At 39.0% G+C, this 23790-nt stretch overlaps 1 protein-coding gene across 1 annotated transcript in view; it reads left to right on the top strand.

Annotated features, from left to right (window-relative positions):
• Positions 1 to 3986, top strand: part of ajap1 (adherens junctions associated protein 1) — a 52596-nt gene extending 48610 nt beyond the window's left edge. The window contains exon 6 of the mRNA XM_005800142.2: positions 1431 to 3986. The gene's annotated coding sequence lies outside the window, so the exon portion shown is untranslated. The remainder of the gene's footprint in view (positions 1 to 1430) is intronic.
• The last annotated feature ends 19804 nt before the right edge of the window (positions 3987 to 23790 follow it).

Below are 23790 nucleotides of genomic sequence, written 5' to 3'. Positions count from 1 at the left end.
CCCATATCCTGTGTGGAAGGAAAATCAGTTCATAGCAGCATCTCAGAAATGAGGTAGTCGTTGGGCCACAACCCTTGAAGTTGTTCACATTTTGTTTATTCATAGCCACAAACCTTCATGTATTTTATCTGAATTTTATGTGTTGGAACATCACAAAGTAACACTTACAGTGACCCCCCCCCCCAAGGATTCACCCCTTTTTACTGTTTTATTACTTATAGAAATCATGATAAACATAGTTTGGCTTCTTTGACAGGACAAAAAACATTTATGTCAAAGTGAACATTTCCATCAAGAAGTGGAAGGAATTTTGTAATTTCTTTGTCAAAAAAAAGAGCCTAATTTTGCTAATCACAATTGATGTGTAAATGTAACAGTACAATGGTAAAATTTCCAAGGGGATGGATCATTTTAAAAGACATTGTAAAAGGATGACAATCTGTTAGCGGCCATAAAAAGATTTGAGACTGAGATTGAAGGTTTCGTTCCAGCAGGACAGTAACTAACAACAAATATCTAGAGATGCAGCAGAATGCTTTAGATTGAAACACATTCTTGTTTTAAAATACAATTAAGGTACAACTCTAAATCCAGTTAAGCATCTGTGGCATGTCTTGAAAATTGATCTTCCGTGTTGCTATTCATTCATTCTGACTGACCTTGAGCTCCTTTGCAGAGTACACTGGGCAGAAATGTTATTGTCTTGATTTAGAAACAGAACGCATTGAAGTTTGTGGTGGTGGCTTCATAAAATGTGAAAAAAGTTCAAGCATTTTAAATACTTTTGCAGCATACATCAGCACCATGTGATCACACCTATTTCTTTTTACCTAAGGATCAAAAAACCCTTTGTCCTTTCATTTCCACTTGCATTCCTAGAGTTTGTTCACAAAAAGAGTAGGTTTATACCTTCCTCAAAAACTTTTACTTGGCCAGTACATGCTAGGACTTCCAAGAATTTGAAATTCAATGTATAAACCTTGAACACATGCTTTAGTGCTGCAGTATTGGTGGGGGTGGTGTAACTATTGAGCCAGATTTCCAATTAAACGGATTGCCTGCAGGTAAAGTAGGGAGAGGACAGGGTGTCATGACATTTGTTGTTGCCTGGACACACGTTATAAAGTTCAGCTTTTCACAGCGTACTCCAGATCGCATGGCTTTGAATAAAAAAAGACTGCTCGCCATTTGTGGAACCTCGTGTATTTATTAGGATTATTTGTCTAACAATTAGCCGTAGTTGTATAGTTTTTTTGCACACTGCGAAATGAGCAGCATGTTTTTCAGGCCAAATTGGAATGCCACCCTCCCCTCTAAAGCAAGTAGAAAGTAGGCTAATTTAGAAAAAAAAAAAAAATCATGTCTGTGTTGCTTAGCCTCGTAATGAGGAGTTAACTGGATTGTTTTTGTCTTTTTCTGCATTTCCACAGGATCCAGTTGGAAACAAGAAACACACAAAAACAGCTTATTTTGTAAAATAGTGTAATCTCTCCTCGGACACTTGTGAAGATATTTATTTTTCTAGAGATAACAAGCTGAGCAGCCGTGGAGCTGCTCTTCCATCTTTCCCGAAAAACAGCATTCATTTAGGTAGAGAGTACATATATATATATCTAAGTATATATAGATATATTTACAGGACGTATGGGACAAGACTGTGGAAGACAAAGGAGCCCAAGGAGCTGCTTTGGGTGGAAGTCAAACTATATATTTCTGAACAATGTGCCAATAATGCCACTATGTGCCACAACTTGGATAAATGGAAGTTTTAACAATAACTGAAGGACTAAACAAAGTGTGTTGTATTAAACCTGTATCAGTTCTTATTGCTTTATTTATTTTCTTTTTTTGTCCTTTTTTTAAAGAAATGTAAAAAAAAATACTTCAAATGTATTTGAAAATGTTTCGAAGTAATTTTGAGAAATGTGTTGCAAAGGAGTCCAAAACATATTTCTACGAATCACAAAAAAGAGAGTTAGAAAAAAAAATATATAGATGGTTTATGCTTTATTGAACAATTGACTTTAAAGACATAATTTGTATTAAGTCCCATTTTAAAACCAGAATAGTTATGTCTATTTTTGTACACCTAGGAATTAAAAAAAAAAGAAAAAAAAAAGAGTCTGCCGCAGCACCGACAGTGGAAGTCTGGAGAACGGAGGACCGCTGCTGTCACACGCCCCCCACTCTTAGCTGAAACTATTACAAAGGACCCCATCTGCATCTGGCTCACGCCAACCCAATGCTCACGTCACTGCTTCTTAATCATGGAGGTTAATCAAAACAGATATGGAAGGTATTTGTGGTGAAGGTGTATGCAACAGCACCGGATTCATATAGCTTGAATGCAGAGAGTCACGAGACACTGCAGGGAACTCCACGGGATATTCATAGCACCTCAGGACTGTCCAGGTTTCATGCAAAGTACAAATGAGTCTCTTACTAAGCAATTAGTCAAACTAAATTCTGATACTTGGTATAATTCAAATGGGAAGTGGAAAAAAAGAGGCTCAAACATCCTCGAAAATATATGAATCAGTTTTCTGGGTGAAGAATGGGAAGCAACAGAGGAATAATCCTGCGGCTCAAAATGATCCTCAGCAAGTTTCCTTGACCAGATGTATTGCAAAGGCCACCTCTCTATAGACCCACCTGGTCCTCTACCAAAAGGAAAGCAGTTCAAGGAGAATAAAATGTAACCAGTTTTAATCCAAACAGACTGTGTTGAAATAAGTTATCCAGCCGTATCTGAAATAATTCAATTAATAAAAGTTGACACTCCCTGATTGTTTTGTTAAAGTCAAAGGATTAAGACAACCCAATTACCCACCACCAGATTGGTTGAAACAGTCTCTGAAGTCAAGTGGAGTGAACTGCATGGTGAGAAGAATAGCAGCGCTCTCCCAAGAACCTCCTAGCACCAATGACTTTATTATTATTAAAACTTAAACCTCTGATTACCTTTGTGCTACGAAGCTCTTGTGGAAACTGTCTAATAATCTACCTGTAATTGTGCTGTAGGTTTGTACAAAGCACAAACACAATTCTGTAATTGTAAACATTTTTTTTTCTTTTGCTGCAAACAGCAATATGTACAGATTTAATCGGTTTCACTGGGTGTTGGGAAAATTCATTTCCAGTAATTCACATGGGTCCATTTTTTTTTTTAGACTTGTACACAATTCCTAAAATGTACCAAGAAAACATGGCAAATAATTTCAAGGAGGCTGTTTCACACATGACTGGCTGAAGATCGTTTGGGGATTCTACATACAGTTTGGTGCAATTTTTCTTTATTATTCTTAATGGGTTGTTTTTTTAAGTGGCTGTTCACTTAAGCATTTCATTATAGAAAAGTTTCTTCTTAAGATTTGGTCTCATAGTTAGAAGTGTTTGGGATGAAGAAACTGTAAGCAGGACAACATGCAGAGAAATTGATGTTTTCAAAAATGATGAACCTTTCTACAATCACTGTTGTAAAGAAAGAATTATGAAGAAATAAGAACTGCTTGTGTCTTAACACTTCCCAAGAGGCAAGGGAGCAAATGGTAAAAAAACAAAACAAAAACAGGTTACCAGTAAAATAGAGATATTCGCTGCTACGTTTGCACATTTTCTCGCTAGCTGTTCTTCCGGATTTTCATTTCTTTGTTTTCAAGGCAGCCTGAAAAATCTCTGAAAGAATTTCAGGGGAAATGCTGCCACGTAGTTTCTAGAACATTCCAGGACTGTGGTGCATGTGTGAAAACGCCTTACGTGTAAACGCGAGCCCTTGTCGAGGTGTAAAAAATTGAGTTGGGATCAACACTGTGGTGCAAAACTCCTGCTTTTCGGCCCAAACACAACATTAAAAAATATAAATAAAAATTAAAAAATGGCTCTAATGAATAACGCATAACTGGTTCAGCCTCAAACGCGTCAGGCTGTGTTGCGTCTTTGACATAACATATATTTTTTGAATGAAGACTCTTACCTTCTCTATCAGAGGGGTTGTGAAACCTACTGTATATTACACACGTGTAAATGTATTTTCTATATATTTGCTTCTACTTGTGTACAGGTGTGTTCTATTTTTCAAGGCCTTTCCTGTTGTTGGGAAGGCTTCGAGCTAGGTCGGGGATAGTGTCTTTGTTTACATGTGTATCTACAGTATTTCTTTCAAAAACACAAAAACTAACCTTGTGCCAAGCTTCTTCTCTGCACTTTTGAGCAGTACTTGTATGATATCTTTAGCTAACCAGTATAAAACTTCAGTAGATGCTGCAATAGTTCACTGGCTGAAAAGTGGAAGGTCTGAAAGTAAGAATATTGGGAGGCTTTATCAGGTTCTGGTGCATTTATGGATTGGCTGGAAAACCAATGACTTGCTCTTCTCAAACACTTTTAAGTGGAATTTAATATAAAGAGCACCATCACATGAATATTAATTTAAAAACAAAACAAAACAACCGATGCCAAGAAACCAACTAAACTTAATCTATGTTGTGTTCCTTCCATCTGTCATTCTTTTTTTTTACTTTATTTATTTAGTTATTTATTTTTTGCTACGCTTGCCCCAGAAATTTTAGAATTTGGCACAAGCTTCTCTGGAGGTACTGAATCCATCTACTAATGAAGTACATGATGCCGATGATGTAAAAATAAAAGTGTTAACTGAATGAATGAAAACACATAGTCTGAAAACAAGTTCTTTTTCTCAAAGTTATTTCCTGGCTTGTAAAATCACCTGCACATTTTAACCTGTAATGCTTCAATGGCAGTCCTGATAGTGGTATAACTGGGATGTCTGATTAGCATGGAAATACAGACGCTTTAGCAAGGCAACCTGTGTAGACCAGTTGCAGCATAACACCATAAATGCAACATATGAACTCATTTCTTTTCTTATCTGGCTACACAGTTTACTTCCCTACAATTTTCTGTTGCAAATACTAAGGGAATGAAATAAATTCTTCCCCAAGTCGGATCTGATTTTCTAAGCGGGTGCATTTATTTTGCGCAGCGAATGAATATTTTGCAGCTTCTGTTTCCGTCACCTCACTCGCCTACTTCCCCTCAGCACAAAGACGCTATCGACCAGCAGAGGTTTGCTCTGTCAAGACGAAGGATAAGACAAATTTACAGGTCCTGTGATTTGTGTTTGCATGTGTCAAGACATATGGAGTGGAACTTATCGACATATGTATTGTTTAAACATCTAAATGTTGACTGAACATTTCCAAGGTTTTTTTTTATTTTTTATTTCCCAGTCATATCGTTATAGAGCATTACCATAAGAGGAAGAGAGTCGATGAATCGAGTCGGCTTCGTTATCCGGCATTTGGTGTCCGACGAGCCCAGAAACGTGGCGTTGACAGCGACAAGGTGGCGGTTTGAATTTGATCAAAGTCAATAGGGTGCTCAATGAGGCGAGACTCTGCAGGAGGAGAGAAATATTTGATGTGACAATAAATCTTACCGAATCAATTCCTTAGCTGTGAGGAAACTGTAGCTCCTCACTCTGCTTCTCCTTGTTTCAGGAAAATCTCGTACTGTGCGCTTACTGTAATCGCAGCAGAGGGCTCTGACTCTGCTCTTGGGTCATGTTTTTTATTTTTTACTTTTTATTATTATTATCCACAAGAGCTAAAGCACTGCTGGCGCTTATCTATACAGTGAAAGACTTGGGAACATAGAAGAAAAACATTTTTTGTTTGCAGCACCCCAGATTTTCTCATTACGCATCGGCGAGAGGGGGGCAGTAGTAACGTGACCCAAATCTGCCGTTGATTCACACAGAAGGCCTCTAGCACTGTAAGATGCCTTTTGCAGCAGAGTGCAGATCCGAACTGAGTGGCATGTAAAGGGAATCTGAGAAGCAGGAAGGAACAGGAAGGGAGCTACTGCAGACTGGTGGGGAGCGTTTAGTGACGACAAAATCGGAGGCTGAAGTTCAGCTAATATGGGAGAGAAAAATAAAAAGTGTCATTTATAATCATACATTGTGTTTACAGGTGGGGGTGGGGGGGGGTGGGGAGTAAACGAAGAAGATCTCTGGTTTTTCTTTTATGGGGGAAGGGGGCTGCTCATAACGGGAACACGTGCTTTGATCATTCACACTCGATAAAAGCTCATCCATACTTACGATGAAGGAAAACGACTCCAGTTGTGTTGTCGCCATAAAAATGAAGAATTTGTACTTTGTGACTCTTAAACTTTTTATATTTGTGTTTAATATATCAATGAGTACCTCTGTTAACTTTTCTATAAGACATATGACTATAGTATATAAATGCACACATACACACACCTGCACACGCCACACACGTTATACACCTCCAAAAAAAGGGACTCCAGTCTGTCTCTGTGACGGCTAAACGTTGTATAACTTTTGTTTTGTGTCTTATGAACTACATCTCTTCCTTTTGTAGTAATTGGTAAACGTTTCAATTTCCAGGTGACTATGATTTGGTTATTCTTGTACTACTAAGCTCTGTATTTGCAAGCACTGTAAATGCGATTCTCACTGGATTCGTCCTCTGTACATTTAGTACTCTGATGTTGCTATTAATAAAACATAAAACAACATGAGCTCGTGCTGTAATGTTTTTTTGAGTTTTTTTTTTGTTTCGTCTTGTGGTAAGAGCAGAGAAATAACTTCACTAAACAGCTGAGAATAACATTACTGGATATACAATGTGAATCTATTTAAGCTAGAGAGTGGAACTTTATAAAAAATAGTTTTTTTACAAATTTGATAAAAATGTCACTATGTCGTGACAGTATGTTATGTGACAGAATTTGTGAACACAAATCCTCCAGCTCCTCCCTGAGTTACTACCGCCATCTGCAGGAATACACTGCTCCTGGTCAAAAACAACCAATCAGAGCCAGGAGGAAGGTCTTAGTACTGTTAATCAAGCTTGTGTATGCGCTGCTCAATGTGCTAATGATGGAAACAACTTACCGTTCCAGGTAAACCGCTTATCCGCCGTCATTTACCCTCTCAGTTTCCGCCTGAGAGGTGTATCTCTGCTATTAGTACTGGGAGAAGGCAGAGTAGCTGGATTTTTTTGTTCACATATTATCAGTCTCAAACTATGCTGTCACGACTAAGTGGCAGTTTTAGCAAATATGTAAAGGAGTTTTTTCAATAAACGACAGATAATGCTGCTTTAACAGTCGCAAGTTCTCTTTGTCTAGATTTAATTTATTCATAAGACAGAATTACTGCTAGCAAGACATAAGTGAATAGATCAGAGAAATGCATGTTTATTATTATCTTACATAGACTTTCATTTTTTGTTTTGTTTTAAAGAATATTCATGTTGACGGCTGCATGGTGGAACAGTAGGCAGCACCGGTGCCCTGCAACAAGAAGCTCCTGGGTTTGAATCCCTGCAAACTGTCTGCATGTTTTCCTTGTGCATTTATGGACATTCTCTTCTGTTGCTCTGACTTTTTCCTACAGTCCAAACACATGATTGTTAGGTTACGTACTCTCTATAAATTTGTTCTGTGTTGCTCTGTGATGAGCCAGTGGCCTTTGTAGTGTGTACCCCAATGACTGCCAGAGATGAGCGCCGCCCTGCAGCGGTTAGCAAGTATAGAGGATGGATAAATTCATGTTTAAAAAAATATATGCAAAGATGAGGTGAGCTAAATTTCTTACTAGCATTACCTCTGTTTGATAAAATATATAATTCTGCATGTAATCTTCAAGCGTCATCACTTCTGTTTTCGACCACAACTGGATGCAATATGTGCAGACACGGTACGAAAATATGAACTCCACAAAGGAAGCTCTGTGCTGCAGAGATACAGACCAGATGCCACCGCGCCACCGCATGCGCCTTGATGTGTGGTAATGCCGTCCTCTACTTGTTTTGGTGCAAGTTGAACAAAGCAACTGGAATGCTGACTTGGACAGTCTGAGGCTTCCCATAAACCCTGAGCTGAAAATCTAATACAACTGGCTTTTAGGTGAAAGTGGCTGTTACTGCAGAAACGAAAGTGTTCAAATTCTGGTTTGTCAATCTCCATTACAAAAAAAACCCAGTCAGATATGTAGCGCTATTAGTGAACATGTAGTTGTGATGTTTAAATAAAATTGCTTGAAACAAGACAAGCAGTTTTAACAATGCTGTCAGTTAGAATTCGGTGTTTTAAAAAAAATTATTGGTTGAAATAAATTAGGACACCCTCACCTAAAGATGCCTTGAATTACAAATAGGTACATGCTTAGAAGACCATTACTCAGCATTATGGTGGAGGTTTGCCCTGTCTCAACTCAGGCGTTTTGTTTGGTGTGTTCCTTACACTTGGAGTGAACAGCACAGGAAGATCAGAGAAGCTGTCTGAGGACTTCAGAAGGAGATTGTAGCGGCTTATGAGTCTGGTCAGGGATTTAAAGATGTTTTGAAACAATTTCAAAATTGACTATTACATTGACTACACAAAGCTAATGGCAGCAAAATCTCTGTCATTGGCATTAGTCAAACAAGAGCATGTGTTGCTTATCCATTTGTTTTTTTTTTTTTGTTTTTTCATTTTTCTGTGACTGTGCTGCTGGTAGATTTCTCAAATCCAAAAAAAGTATTATGCATGCCACAATATCATTTATAATTTCACTGTTCGGTAATTATCATAATGCTGTGCTTCTTTGCCCGAGGTTTAATTGAATCATATGGTGCAATACTTCTATAATTATTAAATGATTGGTGGTTGATAGTAATTGCCATTTGCAGAATGCAGATTGCAAATAATAATAATAATAAAAAATGTCTATTTGAGATTACTGTACACTGGAATGATTATAGAAATAAAAATAAAGAAACCACTGTATATCGTCTTTGTTTTGGTCAATGGGATGCAGTCGGTGGATCCATATCATGCGTTGGTGGTTCAGTAACTTGACAAAAATAACTGTGGCACCATCGTCCATCTGGGTAAAAAGCTCTAAAATGAACTGTGGAATATTTGTAGACAAGGTTGTTTCTTCTCCAATAGCTATTTTTCAACCTGATTAAGGTGTGAAACATCTCTACAGCCGGCTTTTCTTTTTGTCTGGAGGAACTCGACGATTAATAACAGCTCAGAAAAAGGTTTTGTGAGTACGGGGGCTGATTATCCCTCCTATAACGGGTCTTTAAAGTCCACTTTAGCTGCATGCCTGCACAATATGACACTAGCAGATAAAGACAAAAACATGCTTTACTTTGACTTAAGTTTGCTATTTACCATTTGTCTTGTGAATGTCACTCAGTTTAACTTTAATACAGCAGGAAATGAGCCTGCTTTGAAAGGATTTACCAGTGGGTTTTCTCTCTTGTAGCTTCACTTCACAGTATGATGTGAGCACTTTTAATTTTTTTTTAGACTTTTATAACAGACCTTTAATAATACATCTGGGGTTCATGTTTTTCCTACATAAGGTTTTCTCAAGACACAGTTTATTGTAGCCCATAACTTCTCATGCTAACAGGGGAAAATAAAGTAATGGTGAAGAAGCTGGTTTCTCGTTATAGTTTTTCTCTGTCACTTTGGTGCTTTTCTCAGAACAGAATTGAAATTCTCAAAACTACCAGTTCAGTCTTGAGATCATTCGGCCACGTGTGTACACCAAAGCAAGCAGTTTCTCATTTATTTGAGCAGGTTGCAAATGCTTTTGTGCACCCATGCAAATGATTATGTACAATTCTCTGCTTTCTCCTACATTTTCAATTGCTTGTGTCAAGTTCAATATGGATCATATTTTCTTCTGTCTCAAACTACACAACATTTAAGCAAAAGATTGTCATGTAGATCTTTGCATGCAAAACGCATTACCAAGGTATCTTGGAATAGCATAGCATACCTGCACTGTTATCCCCATGCACTGAATGTACAGATTATCTTATGTTCCCGTTTCTACCTTTTTTGTGTGCTCTGCAGTTCTGTCTTTTTTCTTTCTGTACAACGACATGGGCCGTCAACAAATGACAGTAAAAGCATATATGTGAATCTTGCCATAGATTTCCCAAAATTGCAATTTACAAAACTTGTCATCCAAGCTTTAGCCACAGTTTATAGCAGATCATCCCTTCAGAGTACAGAGTTATATTGACAACATGACTAATTAATTTGACTGTCTTATCCTTACACAATGAAACAAAGACTCATTGTTTCAGACTTGTCATTCTGAAGCATTGACATGCTCACTGACATGAACTAAGAATTTCGAGAAAGAAACTGGCTTTTGCAGATAATCCAAGATGTTCTGCTGTTTGTACAATTTTGGGGGGAGAAATGCACAAATGTCAAAAACGATTTGAGTAATGCAACTGAACCCCCCCCCCCAAAAAAAATATGAAAACAATAAAGAATGAAAATAATCGAATTTATCTACTAAACAGCACAAGCCATAGCACTGAAGGTGTTAAATGATTCATGAACAAGCTGTCATGTAGACCTTGGCAGAGTGAAAGGGCCTTAATATTTTAAAAAGATGCATCGAAATCTAAACGACATATTGTTTGCAGGTATTAAGTGTGAAATTAATTCTTATTCTTGTTACAGCTTGGTGATTGGCACCTCTGTCTGTGCCATGTCTGTTGGCTGCAGGGTCATCAGCCTGCTTGTTGTTTCACTCCATAGATCTCAGAACATCTTTCAGGGAGATGAAGTAGGAGTAAGGCTGCAGGGGACGTCTCCCTTCCGCCCCCTGCAGCCAGCCCTCGGATCCACATTTCCTTCCCACAGTTTATCCTTCCTTCGAAGGCAGAGTCATGAGCTTCCTTTCTCTGCCACCTCTTTAATGACTTTTTTCATGTGTCTGCCTCTACCTCCTTGGATCTTCAACAGGGGCTGCATGACTGCTCCAGTGTATGAATGTCACTCCTCTCCATCCAGCTTCTAAACATACTCTACTCTGCATCCTTTCCCTTTTCTCTTAAAGGCGTCATCCATGGAAAGTTCAGCTTGACTGTGATGACAATCTTGGTTTAAGGCAATGTTTCTCAATTCTGGTCTTCAGGGACCACTGCTCTGCAGGTTATAGATGTTTCCCTTGTACCACATAATTTATTTGAATAAGTGGGCAATTAACAGGCTTCTGCAGCACTTGGTGGCTGCAGAGGAGGTCATGCAGTCATTCGAATCACGTGTTCTGGAACAGAAACATCTAAAATATGCAGGGCAGAGAGAGTTATTTTCTATAACTCATTTTTTGTTAGAAAACCAAATGACAATACTGGTCTGCAAAGACTTTATTGTGATTTTCCTTGAGCATCTGTTCCAAAGCTGCTACAATATTTCACTTGGTCTCTGTTGAATAATCATGTTCTGCTAATGGAGAGCTGACCTAGCTCTTCCTGACTGATTAAAACGATAAACCCTAGGTTTAGTGATGGGCCTGTTGGCTTCCAACCTCTCCAGGATTTCTGCCAGTCTTTGAATGACCTGGTCATGTTGCCATCTGTACCAACCCTGCATTCCACTCTGAAACTGCAGTCCAATATTGTTTGAAGGTAGAATTAACATGATAGAACTTGTTATTGGGTCTTGAAATATTGTAGTTGAAGAGAAGGAGATCCTGTATGTGCTCAGTCTTATGAACGCATGTATGGCAACCTAATTGTGATATTTTCTGTAACTGACTGAACAAATTTCTTTGAATTCCTCCAACTTGCCTAGTTAAAGAATGAATGAAAACAAAATTAACCACATTTTTCAACCTGACGAGGTCTGACGCCGCACTCCACTCTGTGCTTACTCTGTTGGGGAGTTGGTGGAAAAGGGGAAGAGGTGACTGATGCATACCATCCTCCACAATACCAGACATCCCCAGCATGAGACATTGGTGGGTCAGAGACGCAGTCGCAGAAACAGGTGCATTTCTCTGTGTTTTAGAATAGACCGGAGATTCATCCTTCCGGCTGGAAGAAACCTGCACAACAGCTTCTGCTGACATGTTTTATATGCAGATATAACTAGTGTTTAATGAACTGTATTCGTCGTGTCCATCTATCTAGCAATAATACTGTGATTCAGTCCTCCAATATGCCACCAACCTCCAACTTTGGGGTTGGATCTGGGCTACAGTAAAGGCTTTTTTTTTTTTTTTTTTTTATTGAAACATTTGAATAAAACCCATGTTTTTGGTGCAATGCCTGTGAGTTAATGTCTGCTGAACCTTCATTTGTAGCTGTCCAGCCACAATTTTGTTTTGCCCCAAAATCTCATTGTTCAAAGGTATCGGTCAGGAGAAGAGCACCAAAAATTCCACAAGATCAAATATGCATACCAGTCATTATTAAGCACATCAAATATGGGACAAAAGAGAAATTACCAAAAAAAACATTTCAATTATCTACATTAAGACAAGGGGTAAGCTATCCAAAGAAGATCCACAACACTGAAGACAACACAGTTTCTGTCAAGTGCTGGTTGCGTCTACTTCTGTTCTGTAAGTGCTGTTGATTTCTTTACCTTCAATGCAACATTGAATTGATACTCAGAATAGCATGAAGTCTTATTCATAAATGACTTGGATTGGTGTCAGAGAATCAACAAAAACCTGAAGAAAGATATTCCTACTTGACTGTGTGTTTTAGGTCATTTCCTCGTATGAAGTTAAGACCGTACACCAGTAACCTGAAAGTTAAATCCCAACTAGTCCCAAATGTACTCAAAAGTGACACAATTGCTTCTCCTGACCAAATATAAAATCACTGCTGTGAGATTTCGTTGATTTAATTAGAGTAAATTAATAAAAAACTCTGATTGAAATGATCAACAACAACTTTAAGTTTTTTAGATTTTCTTAACACTTTGTTTAACTTGGCTCAATTGTTGGCTTTTAAATGAAGTTCTTTTCAGCTACTTCTTTTGTTTTTAATTTCTTACAGTAAAGAAGTTCCACTGCCACAAGTGTCTGACGTCAGTTCAAAGAAATGAAATATGTAATGCTGTTTCATGGCTTATTTCCCAAACAACCCCGTTTCTAAACGAATTTCTTCAATAAAAAGACAGATTAAAGCCTCAAAGCAGCATGTTAGTTTTCCTTTTAACAGTTAACAGGGATCCCTCGTGTCTTCTTTCTCTTTGTTTACGGAGAGTCGCGTTCTCTCGGCCTTCATCCTCTCTTTTCTCTCACGCTGTCAGCTACTTTTTTGGATCACCTGGAGACACAGTTCTTTGCTCCAGTTTGACGAATCAGCGCGGGCAGGTTGAGCACGCCTCTGTGCACCCTAAAGCCACGCTCTGCCCTGAGGGAGGCCTGCCAGGCCACATTAGTATGAGGCCACTTGGATCGGTCTGCACTGTCTGTGACAAGCCTGGAGCCCCCTTTGCTCCTTATACATTAAATAGAATTATGCATCCGTGCCTCCACAGAAGGACCCGATCAATGGGGTGGACAGCACATGCCGACAGCTGCCAAGGAGACACTTTAGTACAGTGAGATTAATCTCTGCCGCAAAAGCTGTGGTCTTCAAAGAGTGTGCTGCCTCCAAACTTGGGCAGGCCACTCAAAGTTAATTTGGCGTCGGAGCCCCTAAACCGCCTCAGAGTGGCAGCTGGACAGGTAGGAGTGCAGGTGAGAGGACTATCAAACTCCTCCTTTCATAGTTTTTTCATGACATTCTTACCATGAAGAGGTAATATCTGTCTCTCTGTAAGCCCTTCAAGATTTAGACTTTGTTCATCTTCACTACTTCAAAGGCTTTTATCACACCTGAAAAAATAACAAGTGGAGTTTTCAGACTTCTCGTTTCTTGTCATAGAGGCTCAAGTAGAGAAAGTGATGGCAGATGCGTTTGTTGTGCAATTTCTTTATGAGCTGGTTACAAGTAAATGGACTGGGTTTTTCAAGACTTAATGACCACTTAGATGCTTTTACTCTACATGCTATTCATCTACACAACTCCTCTTAGGGTAAACAGTGGAGCCATTTCTTTTTGGTCACCAACACATACAGATGAATGCATCGCAGGCAAAGTGAGGTTCATTGTATCGCCCAAGGAGGCTTCTGTTTGTAGAGTGGAGAAGTTTGGGACTGAGTTACTCTGTGAACTACAGACGGCCCTCTTTTAAAACATTCATTATCGAGTCCTTGGTGATGGCCTCTCTAAATGTGCTCCGCATCTTCGCTGGTTTGCATCCATTTTTTAGTATGTCCTCACACAGGCCCTCACTCGGTTTGAAGTGAGGAGTTAACCACAACCTGTAAGCGCCACACTGTGACCTCAGAAGGACTAGTTAAAATGTTCATCTTCAACTGTTGTCGTTCACTTCGTTTTACACGGACAAAGTGCAGCAGCCACTGTAGCTTTGCAGGCTTGCTGTGCACTACTTAGTGTTCACAAAACATCCCAACAAAATGCATTAAAGTTTGGTGTTGTACCATGATACATGAAACTGTTCTGTGGATACAGTGACTTGCAAAAGTCACTGTATAGTCACTGTGACTATATTTGGAAGAAACACTGACAGATTTTTTTTTTCTTTCAATGTCAGGGGAAAAAAAGCCCTCACTTAGTATTTTTCATAAATCCTGCTCCATCCCTTCCTAATCCATAAATATATGCTGGAAAAAACAGCAGCACAAGCATTTTATTTTTTATTTTTTTGCTGTTGTTGCTGTGAGAGAGTATCAATAAAACTGCTGTAAAATGTTTTGGCTGAATCCAAATACGCAGGTGGATTTCCTTTGTCTTAAATGGAAGCGAGTTTGACTTTGAACACACTCAAGCTCAACTTTTTATTATGATGAAATATAAAATACATCAAGAAACTCATTTAGTAAATGTGTACTGCATTGGAGAACCTGGGATTTTTTGGAAGGTTTCCTCAGATAGCTTTTGTTATTAACTGACGCTAGAGAAATGAAGCAAACAGAGCTGAATGAAACTGGCTGTGAGCTGTCGCAGGTCTTGACTAGATTATTTTTAAAAACCTGTAAAACATACTGTCCCTCACTGCCAGGAGAGACTATGCTTCACCATTGTTACTATCCCTGAATTTGCCCCTTTAAGATATAACTCAAATTTTCATTATATAGAAAGCTCTCAATGTCCCAGCTCCATCTTTTTTTAAAGAGTACATTGTTCCCTATCACCCTACAGGAACACGTCCCTCTCAGCAGACCTCTTTGCTGTTACGAGAACTTTTAGGACCAGAATGGAGGATTCAGCTTTTAGTTTTGAGGCTCTTTTCCTTCAGAATAAGCTCCAAGTTTCTGGGACACACACACGCGCGCGCTCCCGCACACACGCACATCCTCCAGAATTATTTTAACACATTTGGCTTCTGTCAAGATGCTCATTTAAAAAATGTTTGTCAAATGGTTGAAGGGAAAACTTTATCTGCATTTAATTATAATAGAGTTGTGTTTGAGAGCCAAGAGTGGACATGAGTATTCCTATATATGTCTCGGCCCACAAACTGGTGTGACTGTCCTTCTTTGACAGAACACAGTCACACACTGTGTCCTTCTGGTAAGCTGACCACTTCTGCAATTAATGCATGCGGTTAGCCTGTGGCTTTCTGTTGTGTGAGCAGGATCATCTGTTCTGCTCCTCTGCCAATCGCAATTAACAAAATGCAATGTAGTAACAAGTGACCGATAGCAATTAGTTATTTAAAAAAATAACTGGAGAATCAGAATCATTTTTCTTAATTTCACAAAATTATTATTATTTTTTTGTGATTAACTGTTTATGCTCTGAAACAAAGACATGAAACCACCAAATAACAGTAAGTCATTGCAGGCAGTGTTAAATATTCAAATGTCTATTTATCTGATCACCCCACATGTTGTTTACACCTAAGATTACACGGCCTTGACTGTCTTTTTCATATGTTTATATACGGTGTCTGTTTTTATACAGCTTACATGTATAGATGTTTTGACAGCATGTTTCTTAAAGCTTTATAATATAGATATGGCTTCTACATATTTTTACTCTAAATAGGCGTTGAAGGCGACATTGGTTTTTCAAAGAATAGCAGTATCATGCAACAGAAAATACAAAAATATATTGGATAAGAAAGACACAGCAGAGTACTCAAATGGCTGACTGTAAGAAAACGTGATGATGCTTAGCGACGTTGCTGGTGAATTTTCAACAACACAAATGCCAAAGCATTTTCAAGTGACAAACTGACTCGGTGCCTGTCAATTATATGAACTGCTGAGGGGTAAGCTAACCGATTATCAAAACACACAGGTCCAGACTTAAATGGAAAAGTTTGAGCTTTTAGCATCAAGCCTTTCAATCAATCAATGGTTTGCCATCAGACAGCACCAAAATGGCATTTTCCTTCCTTTTGCTCCTGGAAGAGACGCAGGTTCAGAGCTGCAGCCTAGTGTTGCCAGATGTGATTTGTGGTGATGTCATTCAACTAAAATAGCTCCTCATTAGCACCTCTGAAGCAGGTCATATGATTAATCATCACCCAAAGATTTGGAATCCAATTAGAGGATGTCTGGGGGAGGAACAAATGACTCAACTTTGAGAAAAAAACACATCAGTGAGAAGGTCTAAATGGACATTTTTAGGGGCAGGTTTTGTGCCTGGGGCTGACTGAAGCTGAAATGGATGGGCCATGTCTCCAGGACAGTGTGTGTTTGTCAGATCCTGAAGCCATCACTCAAAATGCAGGGTGGCTTGTCACGCGAAACCTGGCAACGCAGTAAATTCACAGTTTATTGTTGACATCAAACACTCTCCTGAAATGTTTTTTTTTCCAGTTATTTTCTATCGGACTAAAATCTGGGGAGGAATGAAAAAAAAAAACTGATCTGGTCTCTGTCTTTGCATTTTTAAGTGTTTGCCTGCAAATGCGTTTCTCTGAGAATGACTAATTTAGCAGCAAATGTGTCCCCGCTCTGGAGCCTAGCCTGAAGTTTTAATCCCCACATTTGCATGGCTAAACATAGATCAGCCTCCTCACATCCGCACTGGATATCGACTCGAGGAATATAAATGCTTGTTTTGACTGCACGTTGAAAATGCTAATTAAACATTCATGAGCTCGCTCCTGCTCTGTCTCTGCAGCAGCCTCTTAAACCCTACCTGTGTCTGATGCAGCCAGACAATATATCTGCAACTTCTAAAACTCTGATGACTCAACTGTGCTTCTGTTCTGCTATCCCTCGTTGGGGGAACACCACACTCTCTGTTCCAAAAGGCTGATTCAATTCCTTGAAAATGGACTTCACCGAGAGTTTCTTTGCTGAGCTTAAGGGAAGAGCTTAGAGACGTGGAACGGATGCAGCACCCTCCGATAGGATGGCTTTATCACACGCCGGTTGCACAGTGGAGCTGGGGTGCTTTGTCATCCTGGTATTTGCACACACAGTAAAATGTGACTTCAAATAAGAGGCAATAACGTAGATATTAGGGAAATCATCCTTAGTTTTGTGGCACCCGCCGTAGTCAGTGGAAATGTGTTGACTCACTTTTAATTAGCCCCAAATAAAGCTGTGTGTGTCAGTGTGTTGTGTGACCAGTTGTAGCGGCAGACCCAGAACATGCCTCAGCAGCTGTTCCATCCTCCTGTTGGTCCAATCAAACAGAGCCTCTCTGGCCGACAGAGAAAATAACCACTGCCTCTTCTTAAAATGACTGGATTTGCTGGATAACACCGCTGCCAAATGTGGCAGCCGGATTCCAGATTCGCTACAGAATTAAAGAGCTTTTTCATTTAAGAGATGTTTAAAAAAATAAATATAAAAAAAAAACACAAGGTGAGATTCAATAAACCTAACTTTTATAGACCAAACCTGGACAGAATTATTTGGCTTCTTCAAAACCCTGTTTGTGATTAGTAAAAAGTTTTTGGCCAATCTAATTTTTTATTTATCTATTTTTGTTCTCAAAAGTATTGCTGGAAGTCACACATCTGATCTCTCTGTATATATGTAAAGTACAAGACTAAGACTGAACTAATCAGTTTATAGTTCTGTTAAATAACGATAGATAGATAGATAGATAGATAGATAGATAGATAGATAGATAGATAGATAGATAGATAGATAGATAGATAGATAGATAGATAGATAGATAGATAGATAGATAGATAGATAGATAGATAGATAGATAGATAGATAGATAGATAGATAGATAGATAGATAGATAGATAGATAGATAGATAGATAGATGTTTTTTTTTCATAATGGGCATTTGGTAAAGTGAGTGTGTAATTGATTTTCTGTGGAGTAGTAGAGGGTTTCATTTTTCCACAAAATATAACATTGCTTAACTTTAACTTTGTGTTGTTGCCACTGTCTTTTTCTTCCAAAACAGCGCTGGTCCTTGAATGCACCCATTAGTATCTGGCACTGGGATGTTAGCAGCAGATCCTTTAAGTCCTTCAAGTTTCAAGGTGGGGCCTCCACTTGCCTGTCCAGTCCATACCACAGATGCTCCACTGGATTATATCTGAAAAATTTGAAGGCCAAGTCAGCACCTTAAGCTCTCTGTTGCTTTGTAGCAGGTGTCATGTGAGCTAACCATTCAACATTTACCTTTTGAGCTTCATGCAGACTTTGCTCTCTTGTCCAATTTTAAAGGGTCTGCCTGGTTTTATTCTGTAGACAGATGAAATCCGTTGTCTAGACAAAACAGAGCCTCTTTCTTAAAGCCTCTTGCTGCGCTTGGTCTGTGACACTTTAAGCTGTTTTCGTTTTGTTTATGTAAAGCCAGCAGCAGCGGCGTTGGACTCTCTTACAAGACAATGGAGCAAATCATAAAAGTACCCTCTAGGTTTCCTTTGAAATTAATTCATTCTTAAAATACTTACTCATCTCAGGCTCAGTGCAGAATGTTAATCATGGTTACATCTGTTAGACTACATTTGATTAGCAAAGCAACTCACAGCAGACAATGTTTTAAAGAAAACAGAATCACCTCTATGACTTTAATTGGCTAATCTCAGTCTCCCTTTAGCTAAATGACTGGATAATTTAACTTAGCCTACACAATGCCCAGAACATGGTTTTGGTTAGATGTTTGCCACGGCCACTCATGGATAATTTCTGCTCACCCCATGAAAGCAATATCACATTAAGACTTTTACCATAATCAACCCGCATTAACACCTCGATGAGAAATTCCGGTAAAGGAAATAATTTAATTTTCTTGACTTTTTATCTTCATTATTATGAGAGATCAGAATAAAGTTAAAAGAAATGAACATCGTTGTGGCTCAAGTAGAGGTTTAAATAACAAGAAGGTGTTCAGCCCACCAAATAAGGAAAACAGCCCAAAGGCCAAACTCCACCGAGAAAAGATTAATTCAGCTGTATTTTCTTTTTTTCTTTTTTTACTAAACCAAACTATTCGGTCCTCAATACCGTCACCTTATTTTCCTCTTTGAATGAACAGAGATGGACTTCAGGACTGCCCAGATCCGCCTCTTTCCATCTCTCGCTATCTCCAGGGCACGGCCCGCTTTTCCCGTCGCACCAGTCTCCCTCATCTCTTGCTCACGCAGAACTTTTGATTACCTTCCCTCAGTCCAGTGGCTCTGAATTGGCAAGCATCGGGTCAGGGGTCCAGCTAACAACGGAAACAGCAGGGAGGAAATGGATCGACTAAGAGAGCTCCTTCCAGGTTCTTTGTCTGCCACATGTGACTTGTTTTCCTTCAGCTGATAAAAGCTTACTTCTTCTTCTGCAGCTTTATTCCAACCTGGCAGGAGACGATCAAAGAGACAGAGGTGGCAAAGAGAATGAAACCAGCACGCCCAGGGAACACGTTCTACATTCGGTGTTGTCTTTTGACATTTAACAAGGCGTTTGAGGACTACAAATTTGCTCTGTGCATCATATGTATCAGCTGAAAGGAATATTGTATTCTATTTCTTCTGAACAACAGTCTATCCAGACAAAATATTTTGCTAAAAGCCTCTGCTTTAAATTGAAGGAGATCAAAGGTGATCAAAGCCGGTTCGGATTTTATTAAGTAAAAAACATCTATAACTATATATATATATATAGTTCTGGCTTAAAGTCTTCCCATCTTGCTCATATTCTGTTCATATGAGTCTGTTTGTTTTAAGATTAGAGACAGAATTATATGGATCAGAAGTGCAAATGAAAAGAAGAGAGGAGTAGATGATGGAAACATCTGTGGAAATTAGTTGTCTTTCATTTTGTATTTCCTTTTTATGTTTCCATAAATAAAATAAAGGTTTCACAAATCTGATACAGTAGTTTAAAGAATCTCTGATCAGTGAATTGGGAGAAAGAATTGTTCTTTTAAAAATTACACAGTCTAAGTCTTTTGAAATAGAGATCACCAACTTGTGTGTCGCTAGCCAGTCAAAGTGTAAAATAGTACAGCTTACAGTGTGTACGCTGCACAAAACAGGGGAACAATTCCAAACATAAAAGTAAGTAATATTTGCTCTTGTTTCCCTAGGGAGGGAGAGAAATTACATGTAATTTTTGTCAAACATTTCTGTTTTAAAAGCTTAGCTAAAATGAGGTTGCCACATCATGTTCTTAATGTTTCACAACATTCGGTGTTCCCTCTGTTCACCATCTGTTCACCTCAGCCCAGACAAACTCCAACTATTTCAGGCTGGTTATTCTCATCATTCACCATTTCATTGTCTTTATTAACTATTAGTTAGCTCATTGCAGCATTTCCATTAGATTTGCTCCTTCAGTCATGATTTCCATTTCTATTTATCTGTGTGATTCATCCATCCTCATGTTTTCACCTAATCCAGCTCTCTCAAAGACACGTTTTCATGAAATCCCACAATCCATGAGCAGAGCGCCTGACATTCTGATGCGGGATTGCAGGTCGGCAGTCGTGCATTTTTCCTTTGTCCTCTCCTGCACAACGAAAGACAAAGACGATTCCTTTCAAATCTGCAAGTCTTCCAAAGGATTTATTGGTTCTTTATAAAAACCCCACAGCAGAATCCCAGATTTCATTCAAACTATTTCTCTCGTTGATCTCTGCTATGATGTTCAACAGCATAAAGACTGGCTCTGTTGTCCCGCCCTTCCTATGAGTTTTGGGCGTGATTCTTTATCTTGTTTCTTCATTTGATTCAAAAGGTTCTCCAATGTCCATTGCGTAGGATCTACCACTCATTCATTACATGTCAGTCATCCTGTGCTTATACCTTCCTCCAACCAGGCTCATTCATGGTTCATTTGATATTGTGTCAATGTCCAGATGGTAACTGGTTGAAGGCGACACGTGAAGTTCCACACTGTGATCAGAGTCACAGAAACACTGGTTATTTTCATATTTTGCAGACAGAGTCCCGCCGGCTTGACCTTTTGAACGTTTTCATGGGAATTCCCAGCTTCTGATCAATACAACTGCTGCCCTGCTGGGGATCGGGCTCAGCGCTCAGAATCCTTTATTTGTGTCACAGCTAGTTCTGCTATCACTGAGCCACCGTCGTCAGAGATGAGAGACTGAAGCTAACCGTTTGATTTATTGTGTGAAAAGCGAGGGGTTTTATTTCTCCTTCACAGCTGAGAAGATACCAAAAACAGGCTGCGTGTTTAATTTTGAAATATCTTGCAAACTGCTGGCATGAATTTACTTATTTAAATCCAAAACCTCCTGTTCTGTAGTTATTTTGGTTTGCAAAAGTGTTCAACCTTTTGAAGCTTTTGTCACATTTAAAGTGCAAGCCTTTGTATTTTTCAAATTTTCATTGGGGTTTTATGTGACGATTGTGAAACTGGAACAGCAAGTGTATATGGTTAACTATTTAAAAAACTACCACTGAAAAGTCAATAGTACACATGTGATCCACTTTCTTTAATCCAATATTCTGCGAGGATGTGGATTTTTGTGTCCGTTTCTCGTTTTACTTCCTGTGTCATCTCGTCTTCCCACTGATTGTCTCCAGCTGTCTCTTGTTTCCCTGATTAACCCCTCCCGTATTTAACCTCACCTGTGTCCTGCGGGATGCTAGACGTATTAGAGTGGTGCTACCATTGTCACCAGTGTCTGAGTTTCTAGTCTCATCTAGTATCATCATTAAATCAACGTTATCACTCCAGCCTGGGTTCTATTGTGTCTCTCCTCACCACCAATTCATGACGTATTCAAAAAATAAGGTCCAGTGCAGCCAATGTGTCCAAGGTGTTCTTCGCCAAATACATTTTTTTGGATAGCATAAAAATAAGTCTATGCATCCCCCTGAGCAATTCCCACCGTAAAGCTTGGTTTTGGCAACATGACATTTACTTTCAGGAGGGTCAGGCTGGTCAAAGTCGACAGAAAAGGAGAGGAGACTTAACAAAAACTAATAAGGATGCAGGATAATGACCCCAAACATAAAGTCAGAGGTGTGATAAACTTAAGTTTAAACCTTATTCATGGATTAGAGTTAATATCCAGACCTGAATGTATTTGAGAATTGATGACATAATGTAGATTCATTCAGGCTTTCCATCCAATCTGCTTGACCTTGTGCTGTTTTGTACAAGAGAACAGGAAACAATCTCAGTAAATGTGACATAAACCCAGAACACTTGAATTGCTTTAATCGCAGCAGATGTTTGCCTCAGGTGAGCGTTGTGTCAGACACACAATAGATTTTGTTTTGAAAGAAGTAAAAAAAAAAAAAACAGATTTTTTTTCTTTCAATTACAGTTGAGAACTACAGTAATTCTGTTTACTATGTAAAATATCAGTTATATAAAACCAAATTAAGCAAGACTTTGTTTAATGACAAAAAGTGTAAAAGTTCAAGGGATCTGAATAGTTTTACATGGACCTGTGACTTTACAAACAACTTCAAAAATCAATCAAACTGCGGGGTATGAGTTTATTAATATCTTACAAAGAAAAACCTATGTATACGCAATATGTTTAGAGCTTTTACTGACAATAACCCACTTTCGACATACTTTTAATGGGAAAAGACATTGCACAGACGTTTCAGAAAAAAACATATAAATCCATTGCGAGCTAATTCTGGTCATTAGCTTGAGCTGAGTCACTGTGTGTCTTCCTCACAGTCAGCAGCATATATCACACATCGACCCTTATGATTTGGACAGTGTATCTGAACTAAAACAACCTACAGCTGCCTTCTGCATTTCAACCCTCTCCTGTCTTCCTACCACGGCTGCTTGTCTGCCTTCTGCTTTATTCTCTTCAGCCCTTTCAACACCCCACAATCCCTCTGGGACTCTGACCTCAGAGACCCTCTCCTCACTTCCTGACATGCCGAAGACATGTTCAGGGTGTACAGATGTGCTCATCACTCCTTGAACATGTCGAGCGGTATGACAGCAGGGAGTGATGTCAGGGCCTGGACACCGACCTGTTGTACATCGGTCAAAAGAAACGTATTTAAACAAGGTGTGTGACTGAAGAAGAGTAAATGCAAAAATCAGTTTTTGTCGTGTTCTGTGTTTTCTGTGTGTTAATTTCGAGTTTTCTGTGTCCTTGAGTCTCTTCGTTGTCCTGTCCTCCCCTTGATTGTTCCCAGGTGTGTCTCGTTCTGTGATTACCCACTGTGTATTTAACTCCACCTGTGTTCCTTGTTCCTCGTCGGGTCCTTGTCAATGTCTTGTCAATTCGTTGTCAATGTGTGTGCTGCCTGTTGCTGGACTTATTTATCATTAAAATCATCATAATTCATCTTACCTGGGTCCGCTGCGTCTGCCTCACCACCCCTAACCGCACCGTCTCGTGACAGTTTTTAAGTAAAGAAATTTATTTTGAGAACAAATAAAACCAACCTAGCCATTGGTTAAAAAAAAAGACAAAATAATTACATTCACCAGTCTAGAAATGGTTGCAGAGGTAAAGCTTTGGGGGTACACAAATGTGGAAA

This window comes from Xiphophorus maculatus, chromosome 1 (genome assembly GCF_002775205.1).
Source record: "Xiphophorus maculatus strain JP 163 A chromosome 1, X_maculatus-5.0-male, whole genome shotgun sequence".
In the NCBI taxonomy this organism is placed as follows: Eukaryota; Metazoa; Chordata; class Actinopteri; order Cyprinodontiformes; family Poeciliidae; genus Xiphophorus; species Xiphophorus maculatus.
The sequence above is the reverse complement of the archived record's forward strand: the minus strand, read 5'-3'. Positions and strand labels throughout refer to the sequence as shown.